Consider the following 20,313-nt stretch of genomic DNA (forward strand, 5'->3'; position numbering starts at 1 on the left):
TCAGCAACTGATTCAGTGGGGCCTTTAATCTATTTTATGGGTTGTACATGCACAGCACATGATGGCCATTTCATCAGTATATTAGTGGCCAAGCTTTCTGGAAATTGCAGCAATGTGTCTTGTTTAAATTGCTTATTGTCCACACTTGCCAGTTTTTCAGATATGGTAACATGATGTCACATGATTCAATAATTCTATTATTTACTTACAACATAGTGCTTATTATTTATGCATACTGTTTGAAGATTAGGTATTCTTTACATTAATGTAACTGATCTTCATTTCATCAGCAGTAGCCAATTGTTTGCTTTGAATCATAAAACTTCCTGCTCCCTGGGCAGAAAGTTCCAGGTAACTATATCCTTAAAGGGCGTTTTTATTATTTCTTAAGTAACAAGTAGTGTAAGGATCAGGGCAGCAAGCAGTAAGAGTCAAACCACCTGGCTAGCATTGTGCAGTTACAGCCAGGGTGAAGTAACTGCTGGAGTAATAAAGGAGCAAAAGGCTACTCCTTGCTGATGTGTGGAAGGTTTACTGAAGGTTGCAGTTCTGAGAAGCTTGTGACTTGAAGAGACTGAAGGTTGGAATATAAAGAAGAATTGGAGTACAAAACCAGCCTCTTGCAAGTAAGAAGTTTCCACTTATCTAGAAGTATCAGAAAAAAGAAGGCTGGAGAAGTATTCCAGTGTTCAGCCATTGTAAATGGACTCTGTATGTGTGTGTGTGTGTGTGTGTGTGTGTGTGTGTGTGTGTGTGTGTGTATGTGTGTGTGTATATATATATATATATATATATATATATATATATATATATATATATATATTTGTATAAAGTCTGCTGCAAAGATAAAAGTGTGTGTTTACTCCCTGATCGGAGGGGGAAAGCTTCCGCGACTGTTTGTGACTACACATAAATCTTCATCACAACAGGACGTGGCAGCCATCAAACAACAAAGTATTGGCTGAGAGTAAACTGGAAAATTTCCCAAAGTTAACACAAATTATTCCTTACCCAATTACCTCAGTTCACAATGCAATCTGCCCTCAGTTACTAGGGATGTCTTCAAACGATAGACCACGTCCATTTCTAGAAAATGGAAACTTGGAGGGGGAATCCAAAGCAAAAAAACAAGCAAACAAATTTTGCAAACTGATCTGGGCTGACAGCATAAGAAGGATCAAACTGAAATCATCAACATCACCTCATCTTATTGTCGAAGGCTTTCATGGCTGGAATCACTGGGTTGTTGTAGGTTTTTGGGGCTATATGGCCATGTTCTAGAGGCATTCTCTCCTGACATTTCGCCTGCATCTATGGCAGTTGAAACATTCACACCTAGCTCGAACAGACAAGAGTTTTTTCTCCCACCCTGGACATTCCACAGATACATAAACCCAATTTTCCTAGTTCCAACAGACCTCACAACCTCTGAGGATGCTTGCCATAGATGCAGGCGAAACGTCAGGAGAGAATGCCTCTAGAACATCGCCATATAGCCCGAAAAAAACCTACAACAACCCAATCACCTCATCTTATTTTCTATCTTATACATCTGGATGTGGATAACCAATATAACTATGAAATAGTTTCAACAAAGGTATAGTTAACTGTCTAGGGTACATGTTGTTAGTGTAATTATGTTTTATTTAAGTATTGGTAGGGTGTGTTTATTACTTTTTGTTTCTTTGGTTGTAAGTTTATTAATGTTATTTGTATTACTTTAATGTTATGTTATTTTGATTATGGCATTGAATGTTTGCCTTTTTATGTACGTAAACCGCCCTGAATCCCCTCGGGGAGAGAGGGTGGTCTATAAATAAAGCATGATTATGATTATGATTTATAATTCACCAAGGAAGATGATTAAAACTACTTTATTTCTAATGGTATTACAAGATTCACCACAAAGTATATTATTTATATTATTATTATTATTATTATTATTATTATTATTTATATTATTATTATATTTACATTTGTTTAAATAGTGTACGTATCAACTTAGAGCAGTTTTCAGACAGCTGGAACTTATGCCAACATTAACTGACAGTGTCATTTTACAAATTCTTTCACAGTTATGCAAAGTTAAATCAATTTGGCATACCCTCTGTTAGCCAATTGTCTCCTTAAAGTATGAGTCCTATTCACTGAGCTGAATTGCTTCATTAAGGGACAGTTGGCTGGCATGGTGGAGACTGAGTTGACTGACAATGTGCTTCAGTCAAAAATAAATTGAAGCAAGACTTTCTAAAAATCACAGTGGGCCTCTAAATAAATGAAGCAAATTGAAGAGGATACAAATAAAGTTTCCGGTAGAGGCTGAAGGTTTTGTAGCCTTATGATTTAAGCCACATTTGAAAAAGAAAATGTGTTTTTGTTCCATTTGAAAATCTGGCCATTAATTATTTTTGAATTACTTATCCCCTTTCTTGTTCTTTTCTCAAACTGCAAAAGCTACATTACATTACAAAATTAGAGTTAGCACTTCACAATATTGTTTGTGGGATTTTGCAATAGACGGATAAGGAGATACATAGAGATTACCTTCCAATGTTCAATTCGATGCATATGTATTCATAAGTCAGTCTGCATAGATGAGCTAGGTATACTCCCAGGGAAATGTAAAGAGTCCGCAACTTAAAAATTGTTATTTTTTGAACGTTTTGTCAAAAATCTGCAAGAGGAGATGTACATGAGTATGTCATTTTAGGGAAGCTATGGTACCTCAATATTAGTCATATTTAAAATGATTTATATTTTCTCTTGCACATATGTCATAATAAAATAAAATATTTACATGTATTATTTTCAAGGAGGTTGTTGTATATTTCTTTCCTTTAAAAAAGCCATCTCTAGACAAGAAATAGACTTGGAACATTACTGATAAGGGGCCAATGGAACTCTACTGAGCAAAGTATGGTGTCATCGTCTACAACTCCAGATAATCATGAATTAAACAAATTACCATATCTACTTCTATTTAAAATACAGTTTCTAATTTGGGTTTGAAATCCAAACTGCATTGTTGCTTTGATGGATGTTAGCTATATGTATGTGTACAACTCTTTCATTTTTCTAAATAGCTTTTAATAATTTATCCTTTGTACCCTTCTGGAAACATTCACTGAAACTGAAAGTACTATATTTTGATAGTTTTGTCACTGAGAGCTGATTCAAGGAAGTGGTTGTAGGAGACCTGATTCATTGCATTTATGAGATTTCCAATCATTTTCAGAGTTTCTGAAAATATATAATGAAAATGTATGGAGAAGTTCTTATGATCTGGATTATGTCAACTGACTCAGATACCATCCCTCTCAAACATGTTCCCCTGGCATCTATGGATTTTTTTAAATACAAGAGGTTGTGGACGTTTTGAATACCATATATATTTGTGTATATTAGCTTCATATTATAAGGGCAGATTTGGGGAACAAAATAATGGATTTTGCTTTGTCCTTTGGATAAATTAAAGGCTAAACTTTAGGGAGACAGAATAAGCAAATCTTTTTCCTCTACTTTTTAAAATGCTGAGGTAATACACTTAGGAAGAGATAAATAAAGGGAGAGAAACTGTTTATATGAGCAGGGAAATGGTGTGTGTGAAAATACAGATAAAGGATATAAATGTGGGGAAAAATTAGAATTCAGCCTGAAAATGTAGGTTGGGGAAAGATGAGAAAAGGAAGCAATTTCCCTTTCTCTTACAATGAGCCTCTATTAAAAGTTGCCACTACAGTCTCTCTTCAGAGGCCTATGCAGAAAGCCTCTATTAAAAATGGGTATTACAACTCTGCCCCACTTCAAGCACCCAAAAAGACAGATGCACTGCATTTCTTAGACTTGCTGACGCATATCTCTCGGGCAGTATTGTTTGGGTAAGGGAAAGGTAATGGGCTGGGAGCACTTCTCACCTCTGCCTCTTGTCACTTCCTTAACACTAGGTTCCTATTCCAGCACTGACCCATATAGAAAGTGACCCATTTTAATCTATTTTTTGTCAAAAATGCTTTGACTTATACACAAATGTTTATGGGCAAAATGAATACAAATAAACTAAAGGTCATGCCAGGAAAAACTCAAGTAATTCTGATTGCTGAAATATCTGGTCAGCATGAAACAAATCAGATGACTGGGTTTGCTAATTCACACATTGAATTAGACTTACTCACTACTTTAGGAATATAAGGCACATTATATTTAGCTTAATGTAAAATCATAAAGTATGATTTATTCAAAATATAATTATAAAATCAACTTCTTAAATTGCGACTTTTTGTTACAATGGAGATACAAGATCCTGTAAGAAACACCAGAACTATAAGATACTTCTTGAATTTGCCAATTTGAGCAGCAGACACATAAGTCCCAATAAAAACAGAAGAAAACATCCACATTAGTAAAACAGAGGGAATTATTTTATCTCATTTCCCCATAATGTCACGTAGACATAACCCACTAATTTATTTGACAACTAAACCAATACCAGGAACTGTAATGATCTAATATTGCACAGTCTTACATAAACATCTAATCATACATCATTTTTAGAACTTATTTTTGATCAATCAATATGAGAATACCTTGTTGTAAAGTATTTTATTCATCATTTTAAAAGAAAATAATCAATTTTTGTAAAAAAAAATTCCAGGAAAGAATAGGCAGCTTTCTGGTTTGTTTTCTGGGCCTTCGCATTACCATGAAAAATAAGTGGGAGAACATCCATTCCAGCATTTGTGATTGAATGTGTACCTAGTGTCCAGACTTCCCAAGAGATGCACTTGACCATGCAAACAATTAAAACATTGGGCAGCAATTAGGTTTTTCCTTACAATATGTGCACATTGTCTTAACAGGAATGGCTAACTTGAGAATTCGATCTAACAGAATACAGAAAAAAAAAACTGCATGCAAGCCCAGTAGTGGCTCAGATGCTTTCAGATACAATGCATGAAAAAATGCCCTATATGCTTCAATGAATAATCAGATCTCTGGTAATAGACAAGTGTACCTGCATCAGAAACAATAGATTTACAGAATGATGCACTTTGAAGCTAAAATTCAGCTTAAAGCGGGCAAATTTTCTGTGGACATACATAAGGTCTGCTCTCTGTTCAGAAATTTCTGTAGAATGTTACTAAGTCTGAGTATGATCAAGATGTAAGCTTCCTACCCAACACTAACCTCAGTAATTTTGACTGAGTAACAACCACCCAACTAGTCAGCTGGCCCCATTTTAGTTGCAGATCAAAATACAAATGAGATCTACAGAAGGACTATAGATGTGAAAACGTTTAATTTTTAATACAGTCTAATGATATACATACAGGCACAAAGTATTAAATTGCTGCAATTGCCTTTCTTTCAATCACCTACTAGAAAACTCTCAACATATCAGGAATCATGTTGGGCTTGTGTATAGTCAAACTCAGTATTGTATTAGAGACCAGGTTGTCTTCCTTCATTTTAAGAGATTCCAGAACCATACATTTCTGTTCCACCACACACAACAGGGCTATAATTTGCTAGTGGCTGGTTAGTTCTAACTTGTGCTCTTAGAGAATAAGGAACAACCAGGCACCAACTGATTACATTCCAGTTCTATGCATGTTAGTCTCTGATTTAAATTTGGAGAATTTCAACAGAATTACTTTCAAGTAAGTATACATATTCGCCCGACTTCAAGGTCATGAGAGAGGACCAAGGTTTCTATATTACACTATATTACTGAAGAATTTGAATAAGCTTCTAACTCTCGCCCTAAAACTGTGGAAGCCTGTGGAAACTGAGGCAGACATTCTCCTGTGGATCCTAGTTCTCCTGTCTTCAAGTGTCTCCTGTTGTACTTGAACATTATAACTAAATATGATTTAAGCAACTAGTTTAAAAGGGATGAAGTCAAGCAGGCCACATCCATCTGCGCTATCCTCAAATAGCCTGTGTTGCAATGTTACGTGGTTTCTCTCCAGGAAGCCTTTATTGATGTTCACTTGAATACGAACAGAAACAGAGTTAGGAAAAGGTTATTTTTAGACAACAGCTTTCAAACTCCATCAGCCAGAAGAAATTCTGGGGGGTGGGGGTGGAACTGAAACCTTACACTTTCCAAGCTCTGCACACAGCTAGGAATCAAGATAAGGGTTCTACTTGCTCCAAAGCAAGTGCAAATAGAAGGTCCCTACAAATTCCTTAACTCAATAGAGAAAGATCTGTTTCAGAAGACAGGACTACTGTCCATGAGAACTATCAAGATATGTGTCACTATACCCTAATTAGGCATATGAATATGGCTAATTGCGTCCAATACCGTATATAGTCTCTGTGTTCTCTACCTCCATGACAAAGCCATCCTCCAAAAACAAATTCTGCACAAATTGCATTTTTGCTGTGTAAACTCTGCATCAACACAACTGACAGTCAACATACAGCAAAGCAGCAAGTGTGTAATCCCATAATTCATTATGAATTGCACCATACATATACACGAAAAATTTGCATGGGAAACAAGAATGTTATAAGCCAAGCTATGGTTCATATGCTTCTAGCACAGGTGTGAGAAGGTGGTATTTAGAAGTTTTTTCTTTGCCTCCATATGTCATTATTTGAACTTTTTAAGTTGTTCAAACTGCCAACTGAACAAGCCATAGTTAAATTAAAAGTTCAGATAATATGTAAACCAGTTCACAAACATAAGAAATGCAGATAGAAGGTATTTACAAGTACATGTGTATCTCAGAATCAGAAAACTACTTGTGTATCAATTTCTACAAATCAGGTGTTTTTACAAAGACTTATAAGAGTTTATGTTAAGATAAGTTCCAAGAAGCAATCCTATAATCTAATATGTTGAGGGGCTTCAGGATGTAGCAGAAGCCCTTAATGTCTTCATAGCTAGCGAAAATATGCATATATAATGATCCTATACCATCATTTACTGTGCCAGTGGATGGCCCAAAGCAGGATGGGAATGGAGTAGGACGAGGATGCGGTTTCTCCCCAGCTCCTCAACTAGTGTAACATTATGCCAGCTCCAAAGCCAATATAAATTAACACCTTCCCACCAAATTATATAAAAAGCAACAAAAGAAAGATCAGCAATGCTTTCCACACTACTCGATTCAAGCATCCAAGGATAGCATACTACAGGCAGAATAATTCTAAACCCATGTCATGAACCTATAACTGATATGACAGGCAAAGGGTTAGGGATGGAGAAATAACTCTTTGCTGAGGCACCTGATCTCAGCACACATATGTACAAGGAAAGCACATTACAAACGACTGTCTCTTCAGAACTCCCAAAAGTGTCTCACGTCAGAACTATACACAAAAATGAGCTATTGCCATGCCACCTGCTCAACCAAAGAGACAAGGGGAAAGCACTTGAGTTAGGAGAGGGCAAAGTATATTGCAGCACAGGCTATCATTCCACCTCTCCTTCCTCAATTATATGAAAGCTTTTTTATTAGCAAAACTGTATGAATGTAATAAGCCCCCACCTTCAATGCAAGTATCTACCCCCATATGAAGGTAAATGTTATCTTTGAGAATATCAGATATCCCAAATGTTCTTAATAAAGGCCAAAAACTCATGGCCCTGTTTGTCTTGCAGAAAGATAGTCTGAATATATGAACAATAAATTCTCACTGTATGCTCACACAGGATTCTGATACAACTCTCTACAAAGAAGGGGCAACTATTATCTTAGTCATTAAACTTTCTTCCTCTGAAAGAGAAAGGGACTGTGAGAAGATCCAAAGTACTCAAACACAAATATTTACTGTGCAAGATGGTCCAATACCATGTTTTTATACTCTCTTTCTTTCACTCTCAGCCTTTGATATCCAAGGCAGCTCTTCAACAGGTATGCACAGAACCCAACCAGAAATCCAGAAGGGCATGGAAAGGTGTCTCACTGTCACAATCCAGACTGCATTCATCCATGTAAAAATGACTTAAGTATCAAAGGATGTAATCACATTGATCGGTGATGGCTGGCATGGAAGTAGGTTTGGTGATGAGATCTGCTGTCTTCTGGGTTTGTGCTGTGATTTTTTTCTTCTTTTTGGTACCATGGGAATATAGGATTCTAACTAGATCACATAGGTTTAATGCTAGCCTCAGTGGAATGCTAGCACAGCAGAATATATTTTGGTTTATAGGTGTATGAAAGACTATGTATATTGTTTCAAAAGTGAAGACAAAAAAACATTTGAAAAAAATGATTCTGAGAAGAAACTACTTGTTCTTCAATTCAGAAAATATCCCCCTCAAGAATCTTTTGTTGATGAGCTATCATCTATTAAATTCGCAAAAATATATTTTAAATTAAAAGATTCAGGAAACAGCCAATGAATGTGCTTGTTTGTTTTTTTAACAGTCTACTGAAAGAAAAATGCAGGCATATGTAACTTTGGAAACATGCAGGACTACATAATACAGGAACATCGTAACAAAATACCAGCAAAATGTTTTCAGCTCTAGGGAACTACAGAAACAAAGCCTTGCCAGGAAGAATAATGTTATCTAATTTCCTTTGTCACATACTGCAGAAACATGAATAAAAAAACCAGATAGTAGTCTGAGGGTTTTGTGGTTATTGCAGCTTCTCCATTTTGCCCCAATGTAATCCACAGTATGTAACATCACAATAAAAGAACTTTGTTCTGCTGTTGATATAATTTGGCACTCCACTCTATTGCAAGGCTGAAAGGTCATGATAAAAACTTCCAAACCAGGAATAAGAGAATATTAACCCTTGAGAGGTTGCGGAACTGTGGCTGCCAACAATGTCATCAAACATAGTTTGTGGTGGGAGATAACATCTGGAAGGCCACATGTTTCAATACATATTTCCTCTGTAGTCCAACAAAGAGCTCTATCATTAGTGTTTGTTCTTCTACTTTGATGTGGAGGCATAACAGAAAAAACCTTTCCTGGGGTGTTTTTTTTTGGCTAAAGCATGTTAGGACTGTTGCACTGCACACAAGTATTCTTAAACTTCTTCTGGAAGGCATACAGGCAAACATTATACAACTCCACATATTAGAAAATGAAAGGTTTGCAGACCAACATGCTGGATTTTTCAATGAAGAAGGGGTCGGAATAAATCTCCAGGAATGCAGAAACTTCCTTCCCTCACCCAACCCATCTGAGATTAGAATGTCAGCATGCCTTTATCAAATATCTATAGCATAAAAAGATGACAACCCTAACTCTAATTCAGGGAAATATCAAGAGGAAGGGGGGGGGGGGAGAAAAGAATTCTCCAGTGTAAATACTGGGAAGGGGGAGTTTATAAGTTAGAAGTAATCCTTCCTTTAAAATGAGAATACAGAAAAAAATTTTGACTTGTTTTTAAAAATTCTTCCAGCAGATATCCATTTTAAAATAACTATTTGGCACTACACTGCCAGAAGCATCAATACAGTAACATATCATTCCTATTCTCACAGACAATGAGGAGTATGGAGAAATAGTGTTTTGAAGACAACAATGTGCTAGCAAAGAATTGTGGTAAACTGGAAGCACTTCTGCTAGTTGAACGTGCTTCACAGATCAAGCAGAAGACCCTTGGAGCTTGGAGGGGACATGCTGGAGGTACATGCTAGCCTCTCCTTTCCAAGCTGCATAGTCTCCTCTGTGGCTCGGAGGGAAGAAGTGGGTGGGAAAACTCACTGCCCCCTTTCCTTGGTGCTGCGGGGCTTGACTCAGCTCCCAGCTGAACAAAGCACAGCGCCAAAAGAGCAGTCACACCCTTAATTCACTCACCCAAGGGAGTGAACTAAGGGTGCGACTATTATGTGGGGAAAGGCAGAATACCAATTTCGCTTTCTCCAAAAGGGGGGTGCGACTATTATGTCATGGCAACTATTTTACAATGCAATATAGTATTATTTAGGTATCATAACACTGCAGCAATCTATAATTTGTGATACCAAGCACCCAAACGAAGCAGTTTGGCATTAACCATGATTAACCATAACTGATCTGAATGCTTCCTGCTCTTGTTCCAGCATCATATTGTGAAAAAAGAGAGAAGGGATTACTAATTAGTGGCATAGAGTATGGGTCCCATCAGTAAACTAGATAAACACATTATTCTTGTTTGTAGACCATAATAATCAAAAGAAGCATCTCCATTTTCAATCTAGGGACAATATGAGCTATTTCAGCCTACTCCTATTATTTACTTCCATTCATTTGACATTTTAAAATTTACTCCTGTTTTTTCCTTCCATTAAAAAATCAGTTACAAAATCATAGAAGAATTTGTCCTTCTATCTAGGGTTACTCAAGAACCTTTGATTGTGGATTTAGCCAAAAGCTTTTGGAAGTCCAAGTATGCCATATCTATTGGTCAAGCCTTATATATTTACTTATGAACACTTTAAAACACTGGTAAAGAAAAATCTCACTTTGCGGAATCTAAATGGTCTGAAAAATTGTTCCTCTGTGTTTATTAATTCAATCTTAAATCATGATTTCTGTCAATTTAACCAGAACAGTTAAGTTACTGGAATCAGTGCTATGTTAGCTAAATTCAAGTAGTATAATAATGCAGTCAATAATACTAACATGTTGCTTATTTATATTAGATCAATGGTTTTGCATCTGAGTTCTTTAAGTTTTTGTTTTGCATGCAACCAGAAATAATGCAAAGATCTTGAGATCATCCTTTTTTTTTTGCTTCTTTCTGATTTATGTGGCAAATTCTGATTTATTTTTTTTTAGCAGCTTGAAGAGATTACTGGCTAACCTGGGCTAAAACTGTCAAAACTATCTGATGGTGATACTTAATTGTACCATACATTCCCATTAACAAATTCCAAGGAAGTTGTGGTTTTGTACCAACATCTAGCAACAGTCTTAAGATAGATGCATGTGAAAAAATTGAAACTTTAGACTAGACAAAAGTCTAGTTATTTGGGAATGGTGCTGCTATGGATGGGGATAAATACTACTAGTTCATGACCATGTCACACTTCTAGTAAATAATCAAGTTAATTGTTTAAACACTGAGGTGTGTTCAATGCTGATGAGTGCCGTTTATCAGTTTTCGTTGATTAACCAGATGTATCTGAAGAAAGTGAAACTAGCCTGTACACTGGTCACACCCAGAGTGAATTACTGAAATGCCCTCTGTGGGCCAGATTGAAAAACTCATGATTTCAAAATGTCGTCACCAGAATACTTGTAAGAGAATATAAATTAGCTCATATAACACACTGCTTTCCAGTGTGTGCTCAATTTAAGTTGCTGATTTTGATAATTAAAGCTCCAACTGGTCTATGACCTTTGGTGTTTACCAACACAAACCATCAAATATTTAACATTGTTATTTTGAGATTTGTTATCCCTTTAAACCTGGTCTTTTCCACTGTGATTTTCCAGTTAAAGAAAAAGCTCATTTTGTCCTTTCAAGAATATTTTGAAAATATTTTCATTTAGAAAGGCCTTTTAATGTAAACATTAAAACATAGTAAATTTATGAACAGGAAATGATTTTTAGCTGTGTTATTCTTACTATTTATGAATGTTACTGTTTTTGTAAACTTGCTTTTTATGTATATATACTGCAAATCGTTTTGTGAAACATTTTAAAAGATAAGTTATACATTCATATTGCCATCTAATCTTACAAGACATCTTAAGAGTTTTTAAATGTTACCAAATATTCTCAGCTCCACAAGAGATGTGACCCAAAGAGTATTTAGCCTCACACAAGCTCCCCTACATACACATAAAGACTGACCCCTCCCATATGAGCCTGAGAGTAATTTGAGATATTCAGAGGAGACCTGTCCCAACATTTTGTAACGTTCCATACATAAAATAGGGCCTTCACTGTAGCAGCATCCTAACTGTAGAACTTTCCATCCAAGAAAGTTAGGTTAGCCTCATCTATTTTAAGCTTCCGACGGGCAGCCCAAACTGTGCTGTCTGCATGCAATTTTGTTTTTAAAAGCTCTATTTTAAATCTTTTAAAATTGCTATTAGAAATTTAAAGAGTATTTTAATGTGCTTTAAATAACAGTTTTTATCTTTTTATGGCTTTTTTGTTTTTGTTGTTTCTACTGTTCATTTCCTCAGGAGCCCTTGTGTGTTAGGTGATACAGAAATAGTTTAAACAATAGTAATAAAAATTGTCCAAATCATAACCTCAACACTACACTAAATGATCTTCTTATATTATGAACACCACAGTTCAAGGAAGATACTGACAAGTTGTAGCATGTGTAGAAGTTGACTAAATGGTAAACAGTTTGGAAGCTATACCTTATGAGGATTGGTTTGGGGAGCCAGGTATGTTAGCCTGGAGAAGAGAAGGTTAAAGAGAGGGACAGGTCATTAATGTTTAAATATTTGAAAAGCTGTCATATTGAAGATGGAGCTGAATTGTTTTCTGCTGCTACAGAGATGTGAGCTGCATCTACACTGTAGAATTAATGTAGATTGACACTGCTTTGCAGTTTTGAACCATGCTATGGAATCCTGGGAAATATAGGTTGGTGATGCACCAATGCTCTTTGGCAGAGAAGACTAAAGACCTTGTAAAACTATAGCTCCCAGTAGTCCATAGCATGGCAATTAAAAGGTTGTCAAACTGCATTAATTCTACAATGCAGCTGCACCCTAGGGGCAATGGATTCAAGCTACAAAGAAATATATTATAGCTAAATATTAGAAAGAACTTAGTGAAGGTAAAATCTGTTCGACCATGAAATATGCTGCCTTGGAGTAATGTGGGGCAACTCATCAAGAGGTTTTTAAACAGAAGCTGGGTAGCTGGAGTGCTTTAAACAGAAGCTGGGTAGCTGGAGTGCTTTGATCGTGTTTTCTTGAATAGTAGGGGCTTGGACTGGATAGCCCTTGTGGTCTCCTCCATATTATTTAAACTTAGGACAAAAGTGCTATTAAAATACTACATGAGTTCCACAAGTGAACACCTGAAAGCTAGATAACATTTAACATTTATCACAAGTGAACACCTGAAAGCTAGATAACAATAAAACCTACAAGAACCTAGATAACATTTTACTTATATTAAAGAAATGTCAAGCAGTTTCATTAAAACCTTACCCAAAAATCATGAAAAATGAGAATCATTTCAAAATGTAACTGCTAACATGCCAGATGTTCTTCAAAAACATCTGGCATGTTAGCAGTTACATTTTGAAATGATTTTTTTAACTTCACCACTATGCTTTTTTTATTTCATAAATTTATTTTTGATTACAGACATATCCCAGCAAAACTATTATATCAAAGTTTTTTTAAGTAACAAAAGAATGGTAGGTATGGCAATATTTAACTGATTGAATAACTCACAATGAACTGAACAGCTGACACTGATTCATGTAACAGTAGATTTAAAAACTATATCAAAAGGACTTTAAAAACTGTATAAGGCAAGTATGGACTTGAAAGAAGTATTCCATCATTGTCCTCATTCTAGAGGAAATACTCTTCTGGTCTGACACACATACATGTATATAGTCTGAAAAAAATGATTCTTGCCTTGTAAATTGTTAAGTAGCATGCAAATGTAACCAATATATTAAAAAATATCTAAAATTCTTATGTTTTAATCCAGTAATTTTTTCTTTTCTTTTAAAAAATCAGATTATAAATGGAGCTACCTCATACAGAATCAGATCAGTAGTAGACTAGCCTAGTATATGGTGATAGCAACATGAATATTCAATGCTAAGTGTTGAAAAATATCAAAGAAACCCTTTGAGGATTAATGGATTAGCAAATTAGTAGATACTGCAAAGATGGCCAATTTATCTCAGCTTTTAAAAGAAAACCCTAATGAACATTTTACACAAGAATGGAACCTGCTTACTTTCTATCTGAGACTAAGAAAAGGGGGAGTGATGACAGCAGAACAATTGTTTTCCAGACAAATGCAAAGTCAACTTTTAAAGGAGGAAAATACATATGTAGAGATGGAGGTGGGTTAAAGTAAATACAGACAGATGTGCTTTCTGCAATGAGGCGGTGGTTAGGGTTTGTGTTAGAAAGAACTATATAGTTGTCCCCCCCTTTTTTTATTTATATTTTACTGTTCTTTTTGGGGTTGATAGATATCTTCTACATTATCAGTTATGTATTACTTATGTATTTAATGTATTTGATAAAAATATTTTTAAAACAGAATTAAGATAGGCAATTGTTAGCTCTGTATTGTCTAAACTGAGTGGCAGAGATATCTCCAAGATTCTGTCCAAGGGAGTTTGGAAAGTGTACAAAGTTCTATGCCTCCCTCCCTCATTCTATCTTTATAGCAACACTGTAAAAAGGCTGGAGTGAGTACTGGTGACTGGGGCAAGGTTTAAATCTGGGTCTTCTCGTGCCCACTATAACTATTGCATCACAAGAGATTAAGTCTGTGATCTACATACAAATTGTATACAAGTGGTTCTCAATCTGTGGGTCCCCAGATGCTTTGGTCATCAACTTCCAGAAATCCCAGCAGCTGGTAAACTGCCTGGGGTTTCTGGGAGTTGTAGGCCAAAACACCTGGGGACCTACAGGTTGAGCACCACTGTGGTATACTACTGAACTATCACTACATGTCAAAGAGATACACATGCTCTCATAATTACAGAACTTTTACAGAGTGTTGTGACCACCAATGATTTTATTATTCCATTAAAAACGTGCTCCTCTCATTTTAAACTATGTCAAGTGATTTTTTTTCTCTCTCCTGTCTTTTAAAACAAAATTTAAAATGCCACATTCACATGCCAGATAATAAAAGCTCAAACACTTTACTCGTTCTATAACTATAAAATGTCTTACAAGACAACTTAATGATTCTTAGAACTCAGACTTCAGGTTTCAAAATTATTGCCTGTCAAAAAGCCAACACATTTCTCAAAACCAACGTACGCATCAGACGTCAACTTTTCACTCCCGTACTTATCTCTATTACAAAAACTTCCCACCCACAATAGATACAATAACCATTTCTGTTGCCCAGAAACAAAGCTGTATTGAAACTGGTGAATTTACTGCATGACATGAACCAAGTATATAAACTACCAAGAACAAATCATCTGGATTTGCCTTAACAGCAACATAAAGAACATGCTTGAGAGGACCACAAAGAGAATGGAGGAAACTTCAACCTGATCAAATTTAAGAAAGTTAAGAAAATAGATATGGGAGAGGAGGAAATTAAAAAGACATAGACCCTTGAATCATTTTGTTTCCTCTCTTCTAATTCCTCCCCTCTCGAAAACAAAACTTCAGTTTAACGAAAGGATGCCCAGAGGATCTTTTTTGTTCAGATTTGTTGTCTGGCTCTAATGCAGAAAGCAAGCAGATCTCTGTGGCTGCCACCTCTGCATAGTGGGCAGGTTAGGAGGAGGATAGTAGAGGAAAGACAGATGCTCGACTTTTCGCCAAAGTATATCAAGTGTATCTTGAGAACAAAACATTATTCAAGTCCTTTGAATAATGTCCACAATGACTCTGAGACCAAGGATGACATTTTAATGCAATCTGACACCCCTTTAACTGCCGTGGCTGAATGCTATGGAATCTTGGGAGTTGACGTTTTACAGGATCTTTAGTCTTCTCTGCAAATTTCAGGTTCCATAGCATTGAGCTATGGCAGTTAAAGTGGTGTTAAGTTACCTTAAGGGGAATGCATAGATGCACCCAAAAGGAATAGGTGGGAAGGAGGAACAAGTTTTGGGGAAATTTTCCTATGACAACTGGGAGGAAAGAACCAAAGGATGAGTGGGAAAGAGACCCCCAAATACGCACACAATGCAGATCTCCTCCCTGGCCATCCCCTCTGCATAGTCGGGAGGTTAGGAGGAGCCCAACCATCCACCAATATGTATCTTGAAGATGAAACACTAAAAGGAGGTCCTCTGAAGAATCTCCACATTATGAGGCCAAAACATGTACACAATCTGCCCTCCAACACCTACACCCCCAAAGAAATAGGCCGAGAAGAGAGTTGGGAGGAAAGAACCAAACCATGACTGAGGAGGAGGCTCCAAATACACACATACACAAAATGCAGCTCTCCTCCCTTGCTGCCACATCTGCATAGTGGGCTCTTTAAGAGGAGGAAAGACAGGAGCCCAAATGTATCTTGAGGATGAAACACTAGAAGGAAATCCGCTGACTATGGCTGCACCCATACTGTAGAGTTAATGCAGTTTGACGTCACCTTAACTGCCATGGTCAATGCTATGGAAGCATGGAAGTTGCAGTCTTACAAGGTCTTTCTCAGTCAAAGATTGCTGGGGTCTCACCAAACTACAAATCCCACAACTTTGAGCCATGCAGTGAAAATGGCATCAAACCACATAAACTCCAGTGTTTAACCCCAAAATAGGCACATCTCCTTTCCATTGGTGTGAAAAAGAGGAAATTTGTTGAAAACTTTCAAGGGCAGTTGAGAGGAAATAAATGGAAAGGTAAATAGGAAGGAGACTCCCAAAACACACACAAAACAAAGCTCTCCTCCCTGGCTCCCAGCTTTGTTTAGTGAGCACAGGTCAGGAGGCGACCAACCTTCTGCCACTGTATACCTTGAAGACTATGAATAAAAAGGAAATCATTTGAAGAAATCCACAAAACATGATCCTATAATCTCAACTCTAAAACACTTTCAATACATTGTTGTATTATACAGCAGTGAATGTTTGCCTTTTATGTCGTGAACCACCCTGAGTTCCCATGGGGAGATAGGGCGAGATAGAAATAAAAGTTTTATTTACTTTGTTTAATTTTTACTTACTCTCCCAACCCCCAAGTAGATTGAACAGAGAAGGAAGTTTAGGGGAAACTTTCTAGGGCCCTTCCACACAGCCATATAACCCAGAATATCAAGGCAGAAAATCCCACAATATCTGCAATCCCACAATATCTACTTTGAACAGGGTGATCTGTCTACACTGCTATATATCCCAGTTCAAAGCAGATAACTGGGGTTTTATTCAGCTGTGTGGAAGGAGCCTAGGAGAGGTGTGAGGAAAGAAAAGGAAGAGTGAAAAGGGGACCAACACAAACACACACATCATTGGAGTTCTAGTTTGGCAAGGTCTTCACTCTTCCTGTGCCAAAGAAGAGTGCCTTGCCAAACTACACATCCCATCGCATGGATCCATAGCAGTTAAAAGCCGTGTCAAAGTGCATCAATCCTAGTGTAGATCAGGCATGGGAAAACTTGGGCCCTCCAGGTGTTTTGGACTTCAACTCCCATCATTCCTAACATCCTCAGGCCTTAAGCAGCTGAGGGGGTAAAAGAAAGGGCTTGAGGCTGTTAGGAATGGTGGGAGTTGAAGTCCAAAACACCTCGGAGGGCTTAAGTTTGCCCATGCTTGATGTAGATGCATCCCCAAACTGGCACACAATCCCCTTTCCAGGGGCCTGCCAGACAGCCATATAACCCAGAGTATCAAAACAGCCTTATTCTTGACCTGCATCTTCTCCCACAGTGAGGGCATTGGTTTCCAGATGGAAGGCAGTCTCGGCCGGGGTTGGCTTGACGCGCCTTCCTCCTGGCACGTTTCTCTCTTTCACCCTCCATTCGTGCCTCTTCAAATTCTGCAGCACTGCTGGTCACAGCTGACCTCAAGCTGGAGCACTCAAGGGGCAGGGCTTCCCAGTTAGAACACTGAGAACTGGGAAGCCCTGGAATGGAGTCGTGGTAGTTAAAAGTCTAAGTGTAGAGATGCACATGACAACATACACACACACACATATTCCAATAAGGAGGTGGGGGAAGAGGAGGAAGTTTTGGGGAAACTTCCTAGGAAGGAGACTCGAAGCAGGCACGAGAGAGGATGGCGTCCAGGGAGACGTGGGCCAACTTGGGCCCTCCAGATGTTTTGGACTTCAACTCCCACCATTCCTAACAGCCTCAGGCTCTTTCCTTTTCCCCCTCAGCCGCTTAAGCGGCTGAGGGGGAAAAGGAAGGAGCCTGAGGGTGTTAGGAATGGTGGGAGTTGAAGTCCAAAACATCTGGAGGGCCCATGTTTGCGTCAAAGCGTCGCTTCAGCCCTGAAAGCGAGGCCTAGCGCTCTCCAAGGGACTCTGCGGGAAGCGCGGGGAGAGAGAAGCGCCCAGGGTGCTCACCTGCCTGACGGAGAGGGCTCCTCGGCGGGCCTGAATAATTCCGCCTCGGAAGGGGCCGCTCAGCCCCGCTCCAGGAGCTCCATGGAGGGCTTTCAAGCTCGTTCACAAGCCCTCAGAGGAGCCCCGCTTCACCATCCCGAGCCAACATGGCGGCCGCGGAGGAAGAGCTGTGAGGGGGGAGGCAGCAGCTGTTGCTGAGGGGAAACTCCGGAAGGAGAGGAGAGGACAGGAGAGGGCTGGTCTCACCCTTTCCGCGCAGCGCCCCCTGGCGGGCCCCTCGCCGAAAGGCGCCAGGTCCTGACTCCCCCGCCAATGGGACGGAGCCTGGACTTCGGAGCCGGAAGTAGGGAGAGAGGAGGGGAGGGGGAGAGGCTTCTCTCACTCTTTTCAAAGTGAAAAGAGAGAGTTGTTAAGGAACAGTCTTGAGAAAGCTTCCTTTGCAACTCTATTCCAGACTACACTGATTTTGTCGAAGGCTTTCATGGCAGGAATCACTGGGTTGTTGTAGGTTTTTTCAGGCTATATGGCCACTTTCTAGAGGCATTCTCTCCTGACGTTTCGCCTGCATCTATGGCAAGCATACTCAGAGGTAGTGAGGTCTGTGGGAATTAGGAAAAGGGGTTTATATATCTGTGGAATGATCAGGGTGGGACAAAGGACTCTTGTCTGCTGGAGCTAGGTGTGAATGTTTCAGCTGGCCACCTTGATTAACATTTGATGGCCTGGCAGTGACTGGGGCAATCTTTTGTTGAGAGGTGATTAGATGTCTCAGATTGTTTCCTCTCTGTTGTTTTGCTGTTGTAATCAAGGGCGGCTCAACCCATTACGCAAAGTAAGCATTTGCAGTATAGTTGATTTTGCCCAGGGGCGCTCTTGGGGGAAAATAGACCTTATAATATAATATAAATGGGTTCCTGAATGAAGTGCATACAACAAAAATACCACTTGTATAAGATAAACAATAATATAATTCAACAACAGTACATAAACATGCCGCACTGTTCAACCTCACAGCAACAACAAACAATATTGTGCAAATTTTAGTACAGTCGTATCTTCTTATGAGTAGCTTGTAAATCAGCCGTCCACTACCGGCTTCGGCCTACTAAAGGCCTTCTGGTGGACTGAAATTAATATATACATCAATGTTTTGCTCCAGTTGCATACATATAGACCTTGACATGTGCGAATTGTAGCTACTGGGATGTATAGTTCACCTACAATCAAAGAGCATTCTGAACTCCACCAGTGATGGAATTGAACCAAATATGGCACACAGAACTCCCATGACGAACAGAAAATATATATCAGTGATTGGTTGGGGGGGGGGGATACTGTTTGCTTACTGTTGAAAATTACCTAGGGCCACCTCTCGTTGTAATTTTTTTTAATACTGATAGCCAGATTTTGTTCATTTTCATGGTTTCCTCCTTTCTGTTGAAATTGTCCACATGCTTGTGGATTTCAATGGCTTCTCTTTGTAGTCTGACATCGTGGTTGTTAGGCCAATGGATACTCCACCTCAGACATCGGAAAAGCTGCAAGACCGAGAACAAGCCATGAGAGTAAAAACAAAGATCCACCCAGAGAAAAAGTGTTCTTGCCATTCATCATGGGAACCACTGAACGTATAGGGAAGCTGATGAGGAAACACAACATACAAACAATCTACAAACCCACCAAGAAAATCCAACAAATGCTACGTTCAGCAAAGGACAAGAGGGATCCTCTCACTTCTGCAGGAGTCTACCGTATATCATGCAGCTGTGGACAAGTCTACATAGGGACCACCAAACACAGCATTGCCCAAACACAAATTAAGGAACATGAAAGGCACTGCAGACTACTTCAACCAGAGAAGTCAGCCATAGCAGAGCACCTGATGGACCAACCTGGACACAGCATATTATTTGAGAACACAGAAATGCTGGATCACTCTAACAACTATCATGTCAGGCTGCACAGAGAAGCCATTGAAATCCACAAGCATGTGGACAATTTCAACAGAAAGGAGGAAACCATGAAAATGAACAAAATCTGGCCACCAGTTTTTAAAAAAACTCTAAAATTACAACAGCAAAACAACAGAGAGGAAACAATCTGGGACATCTAATCACCTCTCAACAAAAGATTGCCCCAGGCACTGCCAGGCCATCAAATGCTAATCAAGGCAGTCAGTTGAAACATTCACACCTAGCTCC

The 20,313-nt window shown here is 38.5% G+C and overlaps 1 protein-coding gene across 1 annotated transcript in view; it reads right to left on the bottom strand.

Moving 5' to 3' along the window:
- Positions 1-18,334, bottom strand: part of YES1 (YES proto-oncogene 1, Src family tyrosine kinase) — a 42,344-nt gene extending 24,010 nt beyond the window's left edge. The window contains exon 1 of the mRNA XM_060775139.2: positions 18,113-18,334. The gene's annotated coding sequence lies outside the window, so the exon portion shown is untranslated. The remainder of the gene's footprint in view (positions 1-18,112) is intronic.
- Between the last annotated feature and the right edge of the window lie 1,979 nt (positions 18,335-20,313).

The sequence above is a fragment of the Anolis sagrei genome, chromosome 4 (assembly GCF_037176765.1).
Source record: "Anolis sagrei isolate rAnoSag1 chromosome 4, rAnoSag1.mat, whole genome shotgun sequence".
NCBI classification, from domain to species: Eukaryota; Metazoa; Chordata; class Lepidosauria; order Squamata; family Dactyloidae; genus Anolis; species Anolis sagrei.